Genomic DNA, 19,079 nt, shown 5'->3' with positions numbered 1-19,079 from the left:
AAGCAGTGGGCGAACAAGCGTACTGTAACCTACTTCCTTTGTTTTCGGACTGCATTTCCTTAGGATTCTTCCAATGAATCTCAGTCTGACATCTGCTTTACCGACGATCAAGTTTATATGATCATTCCATTTTAAATCACTCCTAATGCCTACTCCCAAATAATTTATGGAATAAACTACTTCCAGTTACTGACCTGCTATATTGTAGCTAAATGATAAGGGATCTTTCTTTCTATGTATTCGCAGCACATTACACTTGTCTACATTGAGATTCAATTGCCATTCCCTGCACCATGCGTCAATTCGCTGCAGATCCTCCTGCATTTCAGTACAATTTTCCATGGTTACAACCTCTCTATATACCACAGCATCATCCGCAAAAAGCCTCAGTGAACTTCCGATGTTATCCACAAGGTCATTTATATATATACGACACTCCCCTGCGGCACATCTGAAATCACTCTTACTTTGGAAGACTTCTCTCCATTGAGAATGACGTGCTCCGTTCTGTTATTTAGGAACTCTTCAATCCAATAACACAATTGGTCTGATAGTCCACATGCTCTTACTTTGTTCATTAAACGACTGGGGAGAACTGTATCGAACGCCTTGCGGAAGTCAAGAAACACGGTATCTACCTGGGAACCCGTGTCTATGGCCCTCTGAGTCTCGTGGACGAAAAGCGCGAGCTGGGTTTCACACGTTCGTCTTTTTCGAAAGCCATGCTGATTCCTAAAGAGTAGATTTCTAGTCTCCAGAAAAGTCACTATACTCGAACATAATACGTGTTCCAAAATTCTACAACTGATCGACGTTAGAGATATAGGTCTATAAACGGTACTACCACGGGCAAGCAGCATTTGGAAATTTGGAAATTTGTGGTAAGTTGCTGTGGGACCAAACTGCTGAGGTCATCGGTTCCAAGGCTTACACACTACTTACTCTAACTTAAACTAACTTACGCTGAGGACAACACAAACGCCCATGCCCGAGGGAGGACTCGAACCTCCGACAGGGTGGAGCTACGTGAACCGTGGCAAGACGCCCAGACCGCTCAGCTACCCCGCGCGGCAAGGGACATTCGATCGTGTATCGGCTCGTATGTGTTTCGCTGGTTGTCGGTTCTTTGGCGGACCATCGAAGGAGGTTCGCATCCTCTCTGCTACGGCGCTAGCAGCAGAGAAAGCTTTCATCTGCTGTCTCGTCTGTTTTCATGCAAATTGTAAGTGGAGGGCGAAGAAAGGAAAGAGAAAGTAAGGAAATAACGATATCAGCTGCGTCGGGAGTTAATGTGAAATCAGCGGCGACGAGTGAGAATGTGTGCCGGACCGGGACTGAAGCCGGGATCTCCTGCTTACGAAGCAGTTGCGTTGACCACTGCACCAACCGGACACAGTGTTTACCGCAAACGCGCGACTACCTCGCACGCTCCCTCCCAGCGACACGTGTTATCAGTCACCGTCCGTGAGCCGGCAAGTGTGGCCGAGCGGTTCTAGGTGCTTCAGTCTGGAGCCGCGCCACCGCTACGGTCGCAGGTTCGAATCCTGCCTCGGGCATGGATGTGTGTGATGTCCTTAGGTTTAAGTAGTTCTTAGTTCTAGGGGACTGATGACCTAAGATGTTAAGTCCCATAGTGCTCAGAGCCATTTTTGTCCTCCGTGCTCACTACTGTGAGATTCCTGCTGCAGGTCAAACGTAAATGTGCATCAGCACTGAAGGTTGTAGACTCATTGCCCATCGAGGTGAATCAGGGCGCTCAAAAAGAAACGATCCGGAGACATAATTACCGAAACCAGTACCTGTATCTTACAAGTATTGAGCCTGGCTGATGAGACACTTGTCCCAATGTGACAGAAGGCGGTGAATGGCTGTCTCATAAAACTCCCGGGGCTGACATGTTAACCAGTTCCGAGGTGAATCGTTTGCCCCTCAGAGCTTTTGTAAGGGGACCAAAAATGGCGTAATCACAGGGAGAGGGTCCGGACTATGTGACCGAGAACCTCCAATTTGAATTTCTGCAGGAGTGTCACGACTGTGTTGCCCATACGAAGCTTTGCAGTGTCGTGGAGCAGAATGACCCTACGCGTGAGATTTCCTGGTCGTTTTGATTTGATCTCTTGGCAAAGGGTGGTCAAGGTTTGCGAGTAACGCTGGGCATTCACTGTTGACCCGTGCCGCAGAAAGTGAATCAGAAGGGGGCCATCTTGGTCAAAGAAGAAAGCCTAAGCTGTCCCGCACTCGTGTGGATGGCCTTGGCCTTTTTTGGTGGTGGTGGTGGTGACCCTGGATGCTTCCACTGGAGACTTTGTCGTTTTGATTGTGGTTTGAAGTGATGACACCATGACTCATCTCCAGCCACCACTTGTGCCAGGAACGCATTTCCTTCCCGATCATAGCGCTGCAGATGAGCAAGACAGTGGGCCATTCGACATGCTTCCTGCTGTGGTTGAATACTGCGGGGCACCCGTTGGGCACACGCTTTGTGCATGTGCGGTCGTTCCTTCGTGATGTGTGAACACTTACGACGCTCAATCCGACCACGGCGGATGTGGCCTTCACTATCACTCGGCGGTCCTGGGTACTGAGGGCATACACCAGCTGGACGATGTCGTGGGTAATGCAGTGTGGTGCTCCAGACCGTGCATCATCGGCTAACGACACCCGTCCTTCCCTGAAGCGTAGTTCAATATAGGAAAATACTGACGGTCCAGTACAGGACAACAGCCGTTTTCACTTCCACCAAAGACGAGGGGATAACAAAGAGTACAGCCACTGTTAACACTGTTTCTGCTGGTGGGACAATCAATGATAAAATCCGCTAAAGTCGTAAAAATTAGTTATTTCTAAAAAGGAGAGCACAAACTGATTTCAGGACATGTAATCCATCTTCAGGTGCATCTGCAAAATTATAAATCAATAATGATACCTGTCCATTTGGTTAAGATAACGAAAGCTAAACACAACCAACAGAAATTCTTAGGAAAAAAACCCTATGCTTTCATTAAAATGTAAGTCCACAAAGGATGCATAACTGAGGTTAAAATATGTTAAAGTCGGGTATCTTGAATCCTAGGCCTGACAGAAAGGCTCTCGCAGAGGAGGACCTAAATAAAAGGACAAAGGTCCCAATTAAAACAGCGGAAACCACTGCTAAATGGGTTGAAATAATATACTTGCATTAAAGGTTCGACATCCCAAAAACTAACTACAAAACTTACAATGATCCGGGTCTAGGGGTCTTTCACTCACGGATTCGCATAAAGATAGAAAGCGGTAGAAAAAAGTTATGTATATTGTGCTCCTGCAGGCATGTGTGACAACAATGTAACAGGCTGAGTAAAGTTTGGACTCAGCAGTGTTTCAGACCCATACGAAACACTATGCAAAGCTGCAATGCCGGTGGGAAGGGACATGTACCCGTAACGTAAGCGAATGATGATCAAAATTTGAATTAATACACCCGCCAACAAAACGTCTAAGGAACCACAAACTATCACCGACTGCTGTGAAAACTAACTTCTCTCGTGTGACAGCGAGGCACCAATCACATATTACGCTGTCTGCACGTGAATGCACAGCAAACCAACCAACAGGGTCAAACCAAAGTATATTGACGTAATTCCTGCAATATCACAGAAGAATTCGTACAGCACGCTTAGAGAGAGTAGTCCTAAATTGTCTGGTGTTAAGGAAAGCGTCCTGAAGACGAGTTGTGCTCTCATTTTTAGAAATAAACAATTTTTACCACTGTAGCGGATTATATCGTTGGTGTTTACAAAGTGTAAGTACAGCTTACTCAACTTGAAGACTACTCCGTCAGTCAGCTTAGAGGTAGGGACAGACACTTAAAAGAAAAATACGTGTAACAGCACAGCACACGCTCGTAACGTAGTGCAACTTCCTGCCAGTAAGAATGTGAGTGCAAGCTCCTGTTAATTGCCGCTTGAGGGTTCCATCAACATTCCTACCCAACCTTTCCTGCTTAGTCCAATTTAAGAAGTGGTCCAATATACGAGGTGTTACTCTAAATGCCTCCCGTTGCTAATAACCCGAGTGTAAATGCTTGCCTTTCTTCAAGGTTATGTCGGTCGTCGTTAATTAGTCTTTTGCTTTTAAATTTCCTCTTCAGTTGTTCAAAATGGTTCAAATGGCTCTGAGCACTATGGGACTTAACTTCTGAGGTCATCAGTCCCCTAGAACTTAGAACTACTTAAACCTAACTAACCTAAGGACATCACACACATGCATGCCCGAGGCAGGATTCGAACCTGCGACCGTAGCGGTGGCGCGGTTCCAGACTGAACCGCCTAGAACCGCTCGTCCACACCGGCGGCCCTCTTCAGTTGTAATGAAAAGTCAGCAGCAAATTGCAACAGACATATGTACAGTGTTCTGGTCTGATGTTAAGGAAAGCTGAAGTTACATTTCAAGTGCATTACTCGTATCTCCAAGCGTCTTACGCTGCCGCACAAATTCAGACACCTAACCCCCCCCCCCCCCCTTTGCTACTCCATTTTGCTAACTTCGTCAAACATAGTGAACTTGCAGTGCAAACCTCTCTGAGTATCAGAGTTGTCCCTCATAGCAGTAACTGTATAGTGTTGTAGGAAGTCATAACGCAGCGTTCATAGGCTACGCTCGTCATATCCTGTTGTTTCGCGTACCCCCTAGTGCAAAGGCTTGTTTACTGTTGCAGGCTAGTGGCGGCGAACAATAGCGAATTGTCGGCGAATGAGCACTCGTTCGCGTTCGCCTGCATTCTCTCCGGTGTAGAAGGGTGCTGTAAACGCCTCGCCTGCTTTCGCACGTAGAGGACGCTGGTCCGCCCGCCATGCGGACTGCTCTGCAGTCTTCCTCAGACGATATTAAAGAAACTGCGTTTGTCTGGCCAGCGGTGTGCAAACAAATACTAATGGTACGAGGCTGTACTATGTCGTATTTTACGTAAGAAAATATGTCTGCTGTAACGTGAGACTAAGCGAAAAACATCAGTCCCAAACGAAGTAAGCCGGCCTCGCTGGCCGAGCGGTTCTAGGCGCTTCAGTCCGGAAGCGCACGACTGCTACGGTCGCAGGTTCGAATCCTGCCTCGGGCATGGACGCGTGTGCTTAGGTTAGTTAGGCTTAAGTAGCTCCAGGGGACTGATGACCTCAGATGTTAAGTCCCATAGTACTCAGAGCCATTTGAACAATTTTGAGCCAAACGAAGTAATATCTCGGAAATATTCAGGCAGACGACACTTTCTGATATAAGCGAACATGGGACGTAAAATATCACCACTGCCTATGTTTTATATCAATAAAAAACATGTGTTGTTATTACAAATACACGTTTTCTAGTAGTTGCTCGGATGGATTTAAGTGCATTTCATGCTTTAAAAAAGTATTCGGTAAAATATTTCGATTCTTTCGCTACTTATAACCCCACCGAGCGAAGTGGCGCAGTGGTTAGCCCACTGGACTCTCATTTGGGAGGAAGACGGTTCAAACCCCCGTCTATCGTTTCAGGCAAATGCCGGGATGGTTCTTTGAAAGAGCACTGCCGACGTCCTTCCCCATCCTTCCCTAATCCGATGGGACCGATGACCTGGCTGGTTGGGGCCCTCCTGTAAATCAACCAAGAAACCAACTTACAACCTCATGATGAACAGCTTGTCTTTTTTTTTTTTTTACTTATGAAGAAACAGTCACGATCGCAAAATATCATTTATATAAAATGTCCGGTTTCGGCACATACGGTAAGCCATCTTCAGATTGATTAAACGATTTTATGGAGCTGCCGACGTGCTGAGCAGCTGCGTGTTCTCAAGACGATAGCTTCAGTGACTGTTTCTTCATAAGTAATTATCACAAGTAAGATCGCTAACACGTCGAACCATGTTGGTTAAAATGATGAAAGCTTATCTTTTCATTAATGGTGACAGTTACTGTGATATTTCCAAACTATCCCGTTACACGAAACTCAGATAGTTTTCAATAAAAAATACGAGACGCTACTCGTCTACCTTTGGCACACATTGCTATGCATGAAGTGTAGATTACGCAATTTTTCTTTAGACTTTAGGTACCAGATCCATACTTATCTCCAGCTTCGGAAAAATGGATGTAGCGCACTAACATCCACCCGCACTCTCAAACACAGTGAGTGTGAATTAATCATATAATCGATCGTATTTCATACACGGTGAAAGACATCGAATTGAGTTTTTGGAAAGTGATAGCACGGAAAGAGGAGAGTACTTTGCCACGTGGTCAGCAAGTGAAACTTTGTTATACGCTATCTGATCAAAACTGTCCGGACATCTACTGGTGGACACTAATATCCGGTCCGCACTTTACCTTCATGAGAGGTCGGACTCTGCTGAATTTCTGTGGAGGACTGTCAGCCCGTTCCGCGCCATTTGAGGCGTCTTGTCACGGTCCGCGCGGTTCCCCCTGTCGCAGGTTCGAGTCCTCCCTCGGGCAAGGGTGTGTGTGTTGTCCATAGCATAAGTTACATTAAATATTGTGTAAGCTTAGAGACCGATGACATCAGCAGTTGGGTCCCATAAGACCTTACCACAAACTTCCAAAAACTATTTGTCAACCAATTCTTCCTCAGGTGTCGGACGCTGAGGACTGGAGCGAATTCGACGATCTGACCTATCACAGGAGCTTTCAGCTGGGTTCCGATCGCGACTCTGTGTGGGCCAGTCCACATCAGGGATGATATTGTCCGCCGCAAAACGCCGCCTGACTGACTCTGCTTTATGACAGGGTGCTTCGATAAGCTGATACAAACAATGGTCCTCTCTCAACTGTTCCTCGACTGTACGCAGAACACAAAGTTGTGATATCTGTTCACGTACTTCGGCTTTTAATGTTTTCCTAACTGCGACAAGGAGATCACAACCTAACAAGGGAAAACAGCCTCGTACCGCAACGCCATCTCCCTCATACTTCACTGCTGGCACTACACATGATGGCAGGTAGCTTCTCCAGGCACTCGCCGAACAAAAATCCTTCCATCGAATCACCACAGGATACAGCGTGATTCACCGCTTCAGGTCACTCTCTTCCAGTCATACGCTGTCCAGCGGCGTCGCTTAGAACCGACTGCAGACTCCTGTTGCCCGACCGTTGCAGCCCCTTCCTCCTGACCCCGTACGCACAGTCACTGTGCTAGATTGGATGGTACATTTTTTACAACCATCCCACCCAATGCTCGGCGGTAAGTCAGTACACGAGGTCTGGGTGGTCTCGGTTTATTTCTGGTTGTTACTTCACGTTTCCACTTCACAGTCACGCCAGCAACATTCGACGTAGGTAGCTTTAGAAGGGTTGACATGTTCTTGACGGATATGTTACTCAGGTGAAGTCCAGTGATGGATCCACGTTCAAAGTCATTCACCTCCACTGACCGATTCATTCGGCTGTTACTGCTCCCCTACTGACAGCGCACAGTGTTCAGTGCTCCCCACATGGTTTCGCAAAAAAAAAAAAAAAAAAAAAAAAAAAAAAAAAAAAAAAAAAAAAAAAAAAAAAAAAATCTCTGTAAAGTAATCGCTATAATTAGAAGAAACTCAGTGACTGCAGGGGAAGCTCACACACAGAGCTCTTGTCAGGCTTTTCATAGCGAAGTCAAGAGTGTGGGGCCAGTGTGAGGTCTGGTAACATTTCGTAAAGCACTAATTTAAGGAATAAAGCAGGCGGAGCACATGTCTGAAATGATACGGGGTTTTACTGAGACCAAAAACTGGCGCAGAAACCGGTCGACAGATGGCGCTGGGCAGCAGCACGTTAGCGAGGCCACGTGAGAATCGTTTATAAAATGAGATGTAGTGAGATACGTCTGCCGTCGTTCCATGTTGACGTTACAAGAAAACGCACTGTTAGTCAAGCTTTATTTTCAGAATGGAGATTCCGCTACTGCAACTAGCCAAACCTACAGCAGTAAGAAGGGTATTTGAACGGGTAAAGGTCCTGTGAAAAACCTCTGCCCATGCAGCATCAACAAGATGCCACAGTTCATCAAGAGTAGTGGCTGGCGTATTGTGACGAGCCAGTTGCTCGGCCACCATTGACCAGACATTTCCAGTTAGTGAGAGATCTGGAGAATACGTTCGCCAGGGCAGCAGTCGAACATTTCCTGTATCCAGAAACAACCCGCACAGGACCTGTAACATGCGGTCGTGAATTATCCTGCTGAAATGTAGGGTTTCGCAGGGATCGAATGAAGGGTAGAGCCACGGGTCGTAACACATCTTAAATCTAACGTCCACTGTTCAAAGTGCCGTCAGTGCGAACATGAGGTGACCGAGACGTGTAACCAATGGCATCCCATACCATCATGCCGGGTGATACGCCAGTATGATGATGAAGAATACATGCTTGCAATGTGCGTTCTCCGCGATGTCGCCAAACACGGATGCGACCATCATGATGCTGTAAACAACTTGGATTCATCCGTAAAAATGACGTTTTGCCATTCGTGCACCCAGGTTCGTCGTTGAGTACACCATCGCAGGCGCTCCTGTCTGTGGTGCAGCGTCAATGGTAACCGCAGCCATGGTCTCCGAGCTGATAGTCCGTGCTGCTGCAAACGTCGTCCAACTGTTCGTGCAGATGATTGTTGTCTTGCAAACGTCCCCATCTGTTGACTGAGGGATCGAGACGTGGCTGCACAGTCATGCGGATGCCTGTCATCTCGACTGCTAGTGATAGCAGGCCGTTGGGATCCAGCACGGCGTTCCGTATTACCCTCCTGAACCCACCGATTCCAAATTTTGCTAACAGTCATTGGATCTCGACCAACGCGAGCAGCATGTCGCGATACGATAAACCGCAATCGCGATAGGCTACAATCCGACCTTAATCAAAGTCGGAAACGCGAAGGTACGCATTTCTCCTCCTTACTCGAGGCATCACAACAACGTCTCACCAGGCAACGCCGGTCAACTGCTGTTTGTGTATGAGAAATCGGTTGGAAACTTTCTTCATGTCAGCGCGCTGTAGGTGTCGCCACCGTCGCCAACCTTGTGTGAATGCTGTGAAAAGCTAATCATTAGCATATCACAGCATCTTCTTCCTGTCGGTTAAATTTCGCGTCTGTACACGTCATCGTCGTGGTGTAGAAATTTTAATGGCCAGTAGTGTAGCATTACTGTAATGTAATTAGTGGAAGTTCAAGAAACGCTTCCATCGGCTCAACCTAAGCGCCGTCCCTCTATGTGTTTGCGGAGAGGAAGAAGAACCGAACAGTATATTACAACGTTGTTCTCGAAACACGGACCACCTAAACGTCCTTGTTAGTAATCTTCGGGCTCATGGTCATCAGTTTCTAAGAAACCTCAAAACATTGTTAGAATCCGACGGTGCTGGAGCGTGTGAGCTACTGTACAAGTTCGTCTGCACTGCCAACATCAACATATAGGGGGCTCCCTCTGCTTCTAAGCTAATGCTCCTCAACTTAGAATGCCAGGCGATGAGTAAAGATGACTCAATTGAATATATCTGTGCGTGCTACTCTCCAGAACATGGAACGCTCAGCTTTTAAATGTGTGTCACTGTGTGTCTCCTGCGTGTACAAGTCCGGATACCGGCCTACCTATACTCGCGGCTGTAGTAGGCAACTCTGGTTCCTGTAAATTGTTCTCCTATTCTATCTAGATGGTACTTATCGACCCGCACAAATATTCAGTCGTCTGTCGGCAACTTTTAAAACATTTCTCACAGGACGTACGAAGAACATTTTATTGTTGATGTAGTCATTAATTTTGACTGTTTTGGGAGCATGCGAATTGTGTATCAACGGCGATTTATCATTCCTGATTGTCTTAATAGTAGGATTTTTATAGTATAGTACTAGTGTGTACCCCCGTGTTCCATTTTCGGGTTTTTATTGGTTTTCGTATACTCTGATTCTAAATCTTATTTTATGTCGTTTCAGTTATTTGTTAACACTGTGTTACATCGTACAAAGGTACGGCTTTAATGATGGCAACTTCATGAATTGCTAATTGCAGCTGTAATATGACATTTCCTTTGATTTTTTTTTTAAAAAAAGGTGGAATCCTTCCACGCTCACACCAACGTGGTGACCATCTCAAAAGACCTGCTCTCAGCTCCGTATTGTTAGCTGCAAATCGAGGAGTTTACGAGATGTTATTGTGCGTCTTCGGAGGATTGCCCACTAATATAGGTCCGTGTAGGTGGTAGAGGTGGACGAGAAGCGATGAAGAGTAGCGTATTTAACGGCAGAGGGGGGGGGGGGTGCAAGGCAAAAGACACGGGGGAGAAGCTTCTGCGATAGTCTGGACGGGTAGCAAGAGAAATAGCGGATATCTTGCTTTGTGTGGCGCATTACGCAATGCTAGGGTATGTTGGAAGTGGCTACCATGCGGCTCGATAGCGTGTCGGAGTCAGTGTTCGTCATAGTAGCGTGTGTCCCGTGGGGCACCGCAGTGCGTTGCTGTGAGCGCTTCTGCAGTGCCGCGTGAGTGGCGAGTTGGCGCAGCACGAGGCAGGCGTCAGCCGTGGCAGCTCGAGGCACGGCGCAGTTCTTCTGGCGGGGCTGCCTGCGCGGGAGCCGCTCTTCGCCCTCTTCGGTGAGCCGCACGCCGGCTCCTCGCGCTTCGCGGTGACTGCTGCTGTCTGCTCTTCCCTGGCGCCGGTCTCCACCGTGGCTGGCGGGCCGCCGCCGTTGCCGGCGGGGCGACGGGCGCCTTCGTGGCGCCCTGGCGTGCTCCTGCGGCGCTGCTGGAGCGGTTCCAGCGGCAGACACCAGTACCGCGGTCGTCTTCTCGGTGACGGCTTTCTGCGGCGGTGTAGCCCTGTTGCTGGTCTCGCGTCTCGTGCGAGCACTGTACCCAGCTGTGTGGCCTCAGCAGCCAGGGCAGGTGCGAACGCGGCCGTCTGTGCCGCTGTGACAGCTTTAAGGGCCGCTCACAGATACAGCTTTTACCGAAACATGGCGTTTGGTGAGGTGGGATGTTGGCATCTGGAAGTTTGTGTCTCGTGTGTGTGTTGTGCATCGAACCCGGGACCTAGAAAGATGGAGAGGCTTCGTCCCGCCGTAGCCCTCAGTGGTTCACAACCCCACAACAGGCTACAGCAATCCACTCATTCCACCGAACTCAGGATTATTGTGCGGTTCGGCCCCCAGTGGACCCTCCGGGGACGTCTGATACCAGAAGAGTGTAACCCCAAGCAGCGTGTTAGGCAGCGTGGCTTGTGTGTGGTACTAACACGATATGGGGTTGTAAGCTTTACGAGGTGGCTTAAAGAAATTCTCGATTTGAGCAAATGTTTGAGCACTAATTGAGTTTAACACACGCAATGTAGGATCGTGTTATGAGAAGAACGTCAATATACATACGCGTTTAAAGCAGACTGTGACGACCGGTGTGGCGGAACGGTTGTAGCCATTTCATTCTGGAACCGCGACACCGCTACGGTCGCAGGTTCGAATCCTGCCTCGGGCATGGATGTGTGTGATGTCCTTGGGTTAGTTAGGTTTAAGTAGTTCTAAGTTCTAGGGGACTGATGACCTCACATGTTAAGTCCGATAGTGCTCAGAGCCATTTGAAGCAAAGCACAGTGTAGTTTTCGTAGGCACACTCAAATGAATAAAGACGCTTGTTATCGACGACAAAATGCACCTTCTACTTATAGGAACACTTTTTTAAGGAGTATACTGCTCGAAGAAAAGCGGAAGTTGATAAAAGGTTAAAAACACATAATTAAGCTACGTCTGTTAATACTAGATTATTAAATTCCCTAAAGTAGATATAAACTATTTAATATTGCCGGTGTTTCGGTTAAGAGAAACTGTGATGTGATTATGTAGACTTGCATACAGTAAAAAAGCAAAAATACATAAAATGTTTGTAATTATGCTTGCACTGAGACGTGTGCCTTAACTTGTTATGTTTCGTCTGTTGTCCGAAAATATGCAGCCAAACACGAAGCATATGTTGACCATCATGTCAAAACTCTAAAGGTAACGTAGTCGTATCAGTTTATTCCCATTTCTTACGAGCGTTTTAACCAGCAAATAAGTAACTGTCTACAAGTCCTCTGCGCTCGCCGCCGTACTGCTATACTAAACTGCCGGCTTCAGTGACAGCTACGATAGTGTGTGCGGTGACGGCAGTCGGTCTCCCGTCTTCTTCTCAGGGGTGGGGAGTGCTCCCCGACCGCCCGCCTCCGGCCGGTCTTCGCCGCTGACGGAGGGGAGGGCCGCTCCCGTGCCGCCCCCAAGTCTCGTCCCGCCCCTCCGCCGTCGTCCTCTCGGCTTCTGGGTCGTCGCGGCCGCAGCCGCCTCGCCGCCGTCCGACCGGCCGTGGCTCGGGAAAGCCGGGCAGCGACGCCGACACCGGAGCGTCTGTGGGGCGGTCTCAGGTGCGGCTGTCGTGATTGCCGCAGTACTCGGCCACGTGCCTCTGGCCCTGGCACCTGAAGCTCTTGGGCTGACGGTCTCTGGCGGTCAGGAGAGCCTCCACCGTCACGGGGCAGCCCGGCAGCCTCCGCAGAGGGATGACGCCGCTCGCGCCCTCTGGGGTCTGCACCGCAACGGCAGACCGCGGCCGTCCCCTCCTGTTGCGGAGCCTTAGAGCTGCTTTACCGAACGCAGCCCGTCCCGGACTGCTTCTTCGTCGCAGCACCGGGGCAGCAGTCTCAGGAGCGCGCCGGTCGTCTCCTCTCTTCTACGGGGAGCCGCCTCCTTTGGCGCCTGTAGCGCATCGGCGACACGGCCGGCCACAGCGCTCTCCATTGCTCTGTGCCCTGCTGCGCTCGCTGCTCGGTGGGTCCGAGTACACAGACGCAGACAAGAAGATCCCCTAGTGGCCAGAGGAGCCCTATACGGCGTCAACCGGCGCTCTCCGCCCGATACCACTGCGCTCAGCGCACAGAGGGCGGGCACGCTGCCACTTCTGCGGCGTCGACCGGCGGTCTGCGTCGCGTCAGCTGCACGACCGGCGAACCCTTCGTGCTGGAGACTTTCTTCTGCCTGACTTTTTTGGGCCCGCTGTGGCGCGAACAGACGCGACAATTCGCTTCGTTGTGCTTACACCGCGACACTTTTCTATTCGCCACTACCATAGCAAGGCACTTCTTGCCGGGCTGTCTCTTTCGGTCGTAGCTCCGGTGCGCGCCGCAGCAGCGGTCCGCTCGCGTTACTGGCTCAGACCGATGTCACGAAGATATGACATTTCCTGTTTCTTTTTTTTTTTTTTTTTTTTTTGAGTCACCAGTCTTCTGACAGGGTTGATGCGGCCCTCCACTAACGAATTCCTCCCCTGTGCCAACCTCTCCATCTCAGAGTAGCACTTTCAACCTACGTTCTCAGCTGTTTAGTGGATGCATTACAATCTCTGTCTTTCTCTCCAGTTATTGCCTTCTACACCTCCCTTTAGTACCGTGGAAATTATTCCCTGATCTATTAACATATGCCGGCCCGAGTGGCCGAGCGGTTCTAGACGCTACAGTCTAGTCAAAGTTCTAGGGGAGTGCTAACCTCAGAAGTTAAGTCCGATAGCGCTCAGAACCATTTGAACCATTTTTTTTCTTAACAAATGTCCTATCATTCTGTACCTTGTGCCTATGAGTGTTTTCCACATATTCCGCTCCACTCCGATTCTGCGCACGAGCACCTCATTCCTGACCTTATCAGCCCACCTAATTTTCAAGATTCGTCTGTAGAACCACTTCTCAGATGCTTCGATTCTCTTCTTTTACGGCTTTCCCACAGTCCATGTTTCACCACCACACAATGATGTGCTCCAAATGTACGTCCTCGGAAATTTCTTCCTGAAATCAGGGCCTATGTACTAGTAGACTTCTATTGGCCAGGAACAGCAACGAGCTGCCACCGCTAGCGCGTGCCAAATCACCACCCACACGGCACTATCAGCCTGCCTTTGGTGTCCTCCTTCCTCCGTCCGCCATCCGCTGTTTCCTGCCTAGGCACTAGTATTCCTGAGCTTCATCTACTTCGTGATCATCAATGCTGATGTTAAGTTTCTCGCTGTTCTCATTTCTGCCACTCCTCGTTACTGTCGTCTTTCTTCCACTTGATCTCAGTCGACATTCTGTAGTCGTTAGACAGTTCTTTCCATTCAGCAGATAATGTAATTCTACTTCACTTTCACTCAGGATAGCAACGTCATCACTGAATCGTGTGATTGATATCCTTCCACCTTAAATTTTGATCCCACTGCTGAAACTTTCTTTTATTTCCGTAACGCTTCTTCGATAGAATAGTAGGGACGAAAGGCTACATCCCTGTCTTACGCTATTTTTAATCCGAGCACTTCGTTATTCGGTGTCCACTCTCATTATTCTGTCCTGGGTCTTGTACATGTTGTGTATTACACGTCTCTCCATATAGCTTACCCCTATTTTTCTCAAAATTTCCAACATCTTGCGTCATCTTACATTCTCGTGCGCTTTTTCCAGGTAGACAGATCCTATGAACGTGTTTTGCTTCCATTATCAACCGCAAGGCAACAAGCCTCTCTCGCGCCTTTTCATTTCGTAAATCCATGTAGCACATCCTCAGTTTTCTTTTCCATTCTTCAGTATATTATTCTTTTCAGCAACTTGGACGCATCAATTGTTAAGCTGATTTTGTGATAATTCTCGCACTTGTCAGTTCTCGCACTGCCGGCCGGTGTGGCCACGCGGTTCTAGGCGCTTCAGTGTGGAACCGCGCGACCGCTACGGCCTTAGGTTCGAATCCTGCATCGGGCATGGATGTGTCTGATGTCCTTAGGTTAGTTAGGTTTAAGCAGTTCTAGGGGACTGATGACCTCAGATATTAAGTCACATAGTGCTCAGAGCCATTTGAAGCAGTTCTCGCACTCTTCGGAATTATGTGGATGATATTTTCCCGAAAGTGTGAAGATATGCCACTGGACTCGTACATTCTTCGCACGAACCTGGATAGTCGTTTTGCATCCACTTCCTCTAATGATTTTAGAAATTCTGATGGAAAGTTGTGCATTTCTTCTGCCTTATTTGATCTTAAGTCCTCCAAAGCCTGTGATTGGCTGGCTGAATGGGAAAGTTCCGCACAAAAAGAAAAGTTCGGTTCCCGGTCGCGAGTCTCGATTCCTGCCGCGCAGCTGTCTCGGTGTGTTTACCGAGTGACGCTGCGGAACTGTGACGAACGCTTCCCCGGGGGCAGGGGGCGCGGCGGAGAGCGCCGCTGGGGCAGCGGGAGCCTTCCGCCGGCGCCGCCGCCGCCACCGCTCCCACGCGGTCGCCCCGCCGGTCGTGGAACCCGCAGGGTGGGTGCAGCGAGGGGACCGGCGGCAGCCGCCGTTCCAAACAGGCGAGCCGCGCGCTCAACGCGTCACCAGTCTGGCTCGCTTTGTACCGCCGTGAATAGCGTGCCGGTTTTGAATCGCGTACTACGTTTATATCTATCGGTTGGCCATGCCACGTTGCTGTCTACCATTTCCGTTTCGATACACATTCGTATTGTCGTTCACTCCGAATTTCCCAAATTTCTTCATCGTGCCTCTAATCGTGGAGCGCGTGTTAACAGTTGTGCACGGTGCTCGAAACCACTTAAGTTGCCTATCTGTCACTTACCAGTGTCAACAAAAATCTGATTTCCAGTGCATCACATGATTATTGACCGAATCTAAAATTTTAAAATACTTCCATCGTCTACTCAACTAAAATTTACACTGAAGAGCCAAAGAAACTGGCACACTTACCTAATATCGTGTAGGGCCCCCGCGAGCACGCAGGAATACCGCATCACGACATGGCATCGACTCGACTAATGTCTGAAGTACTACTGGAGGGAACTGACACCATGAAACCTGCAGGGGTGTCCAAAAATCCGTAAGAGTCCGAGGGGTTCGAGGTGTCTTCTGAACAGCACGTGGCAAGGCATCCCAGATATGCTCAATAATGTTTATGTCTGGGGAGTTTGGTGGCCAGAGGAACTGTTTAAACTCAAAAGAGTGTTCCTGGAGCCACTCTGTAGCAATTCTGGATGTGTGGGGTGTAGCATTGTCTGAATTTGCCCAAGTCCGTCGGAATGCGCTATGGACATGAATGGATGCAAGTTATCAGACAGGATGCTTACGAACGTGTCACCCGTCAGAGTTGTGTCTAGACGTATCAGGGGTCCCATATCACTCCAGTTGCACACGCTCCACACCATTACAGAGCCTCCACCAGCTTGAGCAGTCTCCTGTAGACATGCTGGGTCCATGGATTCATGAGGCTGTGTCCATACCCGTACACGTCCATCCGCTCGATACAATATGAAACGAGACTCGTCAGACCAGGCAATACGTTTCCAGTCATCAACAGTCCAATGTCGATGTTGACATACCCTGGCGAGGCGTAAAGATTTGTGTCGTGCAGTCATGAAGGGAACACGAATGGGCCTTCGGCTCGGCTTTCTCCGCCCGCAGCGGTGTCTGAGATTTGATGTTTTACGGGATTCTTCATATTCACGGTATACTAGTTAAATGGTCGTACGGGAAAGTCACTTCATCGCTACCTCGGAGATTCTGTGTCCCATCTCCCGTGCGCCGACTATGACACCACGTTCAAACTCACTTAAATCTTGATAACCTCCCACTGTAGCAGCAGAAACCGATGTAACAAGTGCGCCAGCCACTTGTTCTCTTAGCCGGCCGGGGTGACCGAGCGGTTCTAGGCACTTCAGTCTGGAAACACGCGATTGCTACGGTCGCAGGTTCGAATCCTGCCTTGGAAATGGATGTGTGTGATGTCCTTAGGTTAGTTAGTTTTAAGTAGTTCTAAGTTCTACGAGACTGATGACCTCAGATGTTAAGTTCCATAGTGCTCAGTCATTTGAACTTGTTCTCTTATTTGGGCGTTGCCGACCACAGTGCCTGTTTACATATCTCTATATTTGAATATGCATGCCTATACCAGTTTCTTTGACGCTTCAGAGTATACTCTTATCTTAAAGATTTAACACAGCATGACACGTATCCCTATTAGAAACTGTCTTCGTCTTGAGGCAGCGTAAGTAACGACGAGCGCATTATTCATACCTTATCCATCCAGTATTAGAGAAACGGGGAACTTAGAGACTTCCAAGCAATTTTACACTTAATTTTAAACGTTTTCGAAACTATTTCTCGCTGACATCCCCCAAAAATTATCAAAACCACTTAGAACATTTTCGCTGTTAATGCAGTAAAACTGCAGCGTCAGGAAAGACGTTTTAATTTATTAATTCTGTAGTGCCAAGTCCGTTCGCAACATATTTTGCGGATACAATACGCATATTCCACGGAATGTATACCTGCAAAATTATATCGTTCTACGAGACTTAGGGCAGACCATATCAGGTGCTAAATATGCGAGAAAAACCAGGTTTTGAAACTTCCTGGCAAATTAAAACTGTGTGCCGAACCGAGACCCGAACACGGGAACCAGGTTTTTCTGAAGCCACACCGCAAATTACGCACATTACAACGAAGCAGCATTTGACAATGAGCGCTCTTAGCAACTTTCAGCAAACATGAAACATAATTTCAAACCTTTTGCGGGTTTTGCAACTCCAGCCACAAAGGTATTACATGCTTCACGTCAAATGATAAATACATGAACTCATTTGTAAAGTAATCAGACGTTTGACTCTCTTTCACAGATGGGAGCTCGATTCTTTAAAGAATCCCGAAGCGAGGGAGTGTCGGAGAGTTGCTGGTTTTAGCAGAAACGAGAAAGTGACGCAGCAACTGTGAGACGTCTTTACGCAATGCTAGAACGCAAGACGCAATGAAGCATCGAATGAATTTCAATGTTTCGCAGACTTGTTGTAAAGTTCAAGAAGACGGATCCAACGGTGAAAATTAAGAGTTGCGGGCAACCTCCTTCTGGCTGAACTATGTAAAACGTCACGGTGGTTCGTGACACTCAGTGTGGCTGTTAGTCGAACGAGTTGGCTTCTGCGTTGTTGCAAAGAGTGTCCCAGGATATTCTTCAGTGCGGCGAATTCTACAGTTTACCTCCATTACCATGCTTACAGAATTCGGCTAACGCAGCAGCAGAAAGAAGCCGATCATGAGAACAGGCGACATTTCCTCGACTGGTTTCTGCAAAGATGACGTTCCTGTCTCCAGAGACGAGACGCACTTTCATTTGAAGGTGTTTGTGAACAGACAGAACTGCCGCATGTAGGGGGTCAGGAAATGCTTACACGGGTCAAGAGAGGGAAGTGCATCCACAACGAGTGACGATTTGCTGTGGATTTTTCGTGGCGGCATCGTCGGCGCATTTCCAGCTTGCGAGAGCGGTCGCCTTACTGTTAGGCTATCCAGGCAAGCCCAGAGCCAAACTTACACATGTCGTCAACTCGTGCATCCGTTTTGTATATTCCCGTACAGGGGAGACATTTTACTTAAAAGTCGATTGCCCGGTGACGGCGGATAAATACGCTGCTGCAGTCGCCCGGGTCGTTCAGGAGTACGATGCAGTGCAACATACAGACACTGCAATATCGTACATCTGATTTCTCTCCAAGATCCAAAAGCAATGCCAGTTCAAAGTACATTTTTCGAAGTACACACAAAGTGCGGACGCTTTAACATGGCAGCCAGTCGCAAGCGTAAACAAACGACGCCACAGGCAAATGGTGGGGGAAGGGATGTGGACGGGGGACGGGGGTTGGGGGGGGGGGGTGGAAGAAGACAGGCACCACGCCAATACCTCCCTCCCGGAAGTCCAGCAGAAGACAACTCCCTTGTTCTGTGCTCCTGTGATAGCAGAACTGACACAACGATCTGTTTTAGGGTCGTCGACATCGCACGCGGTACACCACGATCGTCGTATTGTCGTATGCAAGCTACATCAGCGGCGAGATTCAATCGATGCCTCCCCTGTGCGCTGTGTGACAGTGATGGTAAAGTTACCGATGAGAACGCTGCTAAACAGAAGCTACGAAGGACGCTATTCCGGAATTACTACACCACAGAAGACGAAGTAAATGTTGCAGAAACTGAATCAAGAACTGCTGCTAACAAGAAGATCTTAGAAGTAGACTCGACGTAGCGAAGCGACTTAAATCCCTTACAAAGTCTTCCAGTTACAGTGTATACC

The 19,079-nt window shown here is 48.5% G+C and overlaps 1 protein-coding gene across 1 annotated transcript in view; it reads right to left on the bottom strand.

Moving 5' to 3' along the window:
- LOC124711650 (PI-PLC X domain-containing protein 1-like) overlaps positions 1-19,079 on the bottom strand; it is a 405,069-nt gene that overhangs the window by 77,979 nt on the left and 308,011 nt on the right. The window lies entirely within an intron of this gene.

This window comes from Schistocerca piceifrons, chromosome 8 (assembly GCF_021461385.2).
Source record: "Schistocerca piceifrons isolate TAMUIC-IGC-003096 chromosome 8, iqSchPice1.1, whole genome shotgun sequence".
Lineage (NCBI taxonomy): Eukaryota > Metazoa > Arthropoda > Insecta > Orthoptera > Acrididae > Schistocerca > Schistocerca piceifrons.
Note: the sequence above shows the minus strand (reverse complement) of the source record. Positions and strands in the feature narration are given on the sequence as shown.